This window comes from Calonectris borealis, unplaced genomic scaffold (genome assembly GCF_964195595.1).
Source record: "Calonectris borealis unplaced genomic scaffold, bCalBor7.hap1.2 HAP1_SCAFFOLD_316, whole genome shotgun sequence".
NCBI classification, from domain to species: Eukaryota; Metazoa; Chordata; class Aves; order Procellariiformes; family Procellariidae; genus Calonectris; species Calonectris borealis.
This window is the reverse complement of record NW_027441699.1, coordinates 3,361-7,703: the sequence shown is the minus strand read 5'-3', so window position 1 is coordinate 7,703 and position 4,343 is coordinate 3,361. Positions and strand designations below refer to the sequence as shown.

The following is a 4,343-nucleotide window of genomic DNA, read 5'->3' as shown; positions in this document are numbered from 1 at the left end:
TGAGTTCTAAAGCTGCCGATGAGCCAAAAGAAAAGGCACGGTTGTCTAAAACATGCAGAAGCTCTAGTGGCCTGTCTCAACAACTGCACCAAAGATGATGCAAAATACTTTCTCCTCCACTCAGTTGTAGTCTTCACAGAAAAGGAAGCTTTGTGCTAAACGTGTTTGGTTTTTTTTTTTTTTTTTCCTTTCCTCTCAGCAGAATGTCAACTGCCGTGAAAGTACGAGACGGATGGAAAGGATCCATAGTGGTCTGCAAGTACAAGGTATGCCTGTGATGTGTGTCTGCATTTTTCCTAAGGTGCTTGTAGTGTGGACTTTACAGTTAACACGAAGAATGTGGCAGCTCTCCTTCTATCTGATTTTTTTAACATGAAATATTTTAACACAAATACTAAAAATAAAGGTCTGTTCTGGAGCGTGGTACGCCTATTCAAGGCTTGCTTTCCTTCGTCTATTTTCTCTTCCTGAAAGCAGAGTCTTCTGTTTCTGTGCGCTTGCTATTAAAGGGTGCTGTGAAAATAATGTTGGACTAGAAGAGGAAAGGAACTGTTTGTAAGAGTTCGGACGTTCGGGAGAAACAGGCTTTGTTTTCACGATAAAAGCTTTATGCTTTTTCAGTCAGTCAGTGTTTAAAATACCTTACAGGAGCACTCGAAAACCTTACTGAGATACTGGCATCTGTGCTAAAAGCAATCAAGGTCAAAGAAGAGGCGTGGACAACACGGGACAAATCGGCGTCGCTTCGGTGTGTTTTCCAGGCTTTCCCGAGAAGCGGTAGCAGCCTCGTAACTAGCGACAGAGAGTCCTGATGTGTTTTCGGTGAGTTACTGATTCTCTAATGTCCTTTTTCCTAACCTGCAGCGCGTAATTTTGACTTCGGGTGGAAAGAGATTTTCCAGAATGGAAATCTTTTTCATTCAAAGGAGTTGCCTTTTACAAACTTCCCATCAGAATGGATCTTCAGAGATGACGTGCTTGGCAGTAGAAGTCATCCGCAAGGAGACTTTTCACTCTCTCTGGAAAAAAAAAAAAGGAGTTAAGTCGATTTCCTTGCAAGGACCCAAGCGCAGCACATCTTCCAATAGTCGACGTATGGCTGATCTTTGGTTCTCGGGTGTAACGGTCGAGAGATCGTAAAGACGCGTTCCTCCGCACGCTTGGGTACAGCCAACAGCGTTAGCAAACCTGCCAGTCCTTTTTGGTAGCCTGATGTATTGCAGCACCGGGGATTTGATATTCCCCACCGCCTGCCCCCCCCCCTCCCCCCCCCCCCCAAAAAAAGTAAAACCGTATGGGAGATCTCTTATCTCACTGATTTTTCTATCATAAATGAAATTTTAAAAAGAAAGTTAAAATTGTCTAATTTCCAAACTGACTTGCGTTGTTTAAACTGCAACTGCCAAATAGCTGTAGTGTATAATTTATTAGGTGTGCTTAAGCAGTTGGGTAGTTGCTCTAAACGTTTAAAAAGAGAGGCAACTGAACGTTAGGGGCTTTTTTCCTGATCTTTTGGCAGAGTGCTCTGAAGCACTTTATTTCTGTCTCGCTTTCGACGGCGCGTTTCCCCGGCAGTTCGGTAGCATCGGTCTCGGCGCAGCTGGCCAGGCGTCCCTCCTAGTCATGTCACACACGCAAAACCCCTGGTCAAACGATAGCTGTGTAGCTTGGAGGTAGATAATTTAACGGTATGAATTCACAGCTACGCAATTTCAATGAACGCAAAAGGAAAATCAAATATTTTTATAGTACGAGTCTTCTCATTGTACGTATGTAAGCGTGCGCACGCCTTTTTAGCATAAAATGAATTGCTGAGATTTGTTCTTTCTTTTTCATTTTACTCTTCAAAGTTTTACGCTTCACTTTCAGCTTTATCGGCCAAGCGAGCGAGATGCGCAGCAGCAGCAGCAGCAGCAGCGCAAGGGCTGGAGCTGCGGCGGTGGATCCGTGAGCGTAGATGCTGATTACGGCGCGCCCTTGTCCTGCAGCCTCACGGGGTTATCTCCCTGCAGCGGTGCTGTAAGGAAGGGACGAGGCGTTTTCCGACACCAGCGAGAGCGTTTACTTCTCTGCGAAGAACGCGTTCAGAATTGTGTCAATTAGTCTTCACGCTGATTTTAAGCGTTCGAATCGCTTGAGCTTTTAAAGGCGGCGTTGTATTTCGAGCTGACCCGTTTGCCTGGCACCCTCCTTTAGCTCGACTGCTACCCTCTCCCTTGCCCTGACCGAATTCCTCTGCTGCCTTCGGTGCTGTTTTTTTAACGTGCTGAAATATCCGTTGGGATTTTTGTTTTTCAGATGCCTCGCTGTGAGCGTCCCGTGGTGCTCAGGAGAGACCCCCGGCCCAGGTTTGCCTGCCGGTCGTTGGGCGTGCTGAGGGTGAGGGGCCGGCTGGCAGCCTGCGGGACGGGGGCTGGGGGGGGCTGCAAGCGTTTGGGGGGGGCGCCCCTCCTTTATCTTTCTAGCAGAGCCCCCCTTTTTGGCGGGGGTGCGTGCGTACATACGTAAACGGCATTATTAAAGTAACGAGCTGCCGGTTGGGGCCGTTTCCCTCGTTTTGTGTCTTTTTGGGGGGGTGAATAAAAAGGGGGGGTTGGGGGGCCTGGAGGGGTGATGATGTCATTTGGGGCACCCCAGCATCACCACGGGGGTGATGATGCCGTGGAGGAGCAGGTGAGTGGGGAATGGGGGGTCATGGGGGTCCGTGTCCGTCCCCCCCCCAAAGGGGGTCACAGCCCAAATTGCCTGAAAATTCATGGGGGGGGGGTTCAAAAATTTTTAAAAACTGTAAATATATCTGTGAGGCCTCGAAATAGAAAAAAATCTCTCCTTGTTACGTATATTGAAAAATAATATTAATTTATACGTACAAAAGGATTTCAAAATAAGGACCTATATCTGCCCTATTATATAAAGGATTTTAGAGTATAAAAAAATTCGAAAGATGTATATAGGGTTTTAAGATACAAAAATAACTCACGTCTGTATAAATCAAAAAATAAAGAACTTCCAAATGCAAAAAGGATGATACATTTTATACATGAAGGAATTTAAAATAGAAAAAGGTCTGAATAGATACCGCTATCTACACTTACTACGTGTTACATAGAGAGTCTACATAGACATTATATGTAATCTAAGAGATTATGTACAAGTGTAAATAGACATCTAAGTCTAAAACCTAAGTCTATAAAGATATAGGTGTAAATATATGTAAGTGTAAATAGAGAAGTCTATAAAGACATTTAAGTGTTCAAAATATGTAAGTCAACAGATCCATAGTCTGAGCAGGTATTACATATAAGAAGTGGGAAATAGGGGGGTATAAGTGAAACATAAATATATTCACTAAATATATATAGAGAGATATGTGTAAATACATTAAGTGTAAATGTCTCTGATAATAAGGTTTTTAAAATGCAAAGAAACCCTGTTTACAGAAAGGATTTTAAAATTCGACACACACACACACACACACACACACACACCCACCCCGCCCCGAAACACCTCTCTATTGAAGATACAAAAGCACTTTCAAAAGCTGCCTCTTCCCTGTTCTCCTTTTCCGCCTGTTCCCATCCTGATTGGGGGCCAGTTCCCCCAACAGGGACTTTCCCCTGCAGGGCTGCGCACGCAGAGCGGGACCTGCCGCCATGGCCTAAAAATACCACAAAACCCCTAATTCGGGGCCTGCAAGGGGTGGGGAAAAAAAAGCCCGCAATTTTGGGGGAAAAATACCCAACTTGGAGCTCCCGGGAAAGCCAAATCCGCCTGGATTTGGGCAGCCGGAAAGCAAAAAAAACCCCATTTTCACGCACAAAACGAAAAAGCAAAAACCACCAATTTTTGTTGTGAAAAAGCGTTGAAAAACCTCCAAATGGTGGAATGTTTTGGAAAAGGAAAAAACCCCGATTTTGATATTATGGAAAAGCAAAACACCCCCCGATTTGGGGAAGATTTGGGGTGAAACACCAGCCACTTGAGGGGCATCGCTCGTGGTTATCCAGCGAGGGTCAGTCATCGGGAACGGATTATCTGTTGCGGGTCATCCCAGGCGAGTTTTCTGCTGTGGGTGGTCCCGGGTGGACCCCCTGGCGTAGGTCACCCCCACGCATGTCCCCCCCCGCCCCTCCCGGTGTCCGCCCCGCCTTTCCCGTGCGACGTTTTTCCCCCCGTGCGAGGTTTTCCCCGTGACGCGCCCCCCGTATCCCCTGCCCTCCTACCTCGTGCCCGCACTGCCCTCCTCTCTCCTCTCCCTCCTCCCACCCCCCGTGTTCCGCACTGCCTCCCCGTAACCCCTCTGCCCCGGACCCCTGGGGTGCTGCCTGCCCCGCCAACCTGCC

At 46.9% G+C, this 4,343-nt stretch overlaps 1 long non-coding RNA gene across 1 annotated transcript; it reads left to right on the top strand.

The window, feature by feature from the left end:
• The first annotated feature begins 728 nt into the window (after positions 1-728).
• Positions 729-2,372, top strand: LOC142077594 (uncharacterized). Its single transcript, XR_012671925.1, has 3 exons — positions 729-822; positions 1,870-2,019; positions 2,299-2,372. It is a non-coding gene; the product is annotated as an uncharacterized LOC142077594 (long non-coding RNA).
• Positions 2,373-4,343: the final 1,971 nt, after the last annotated feature.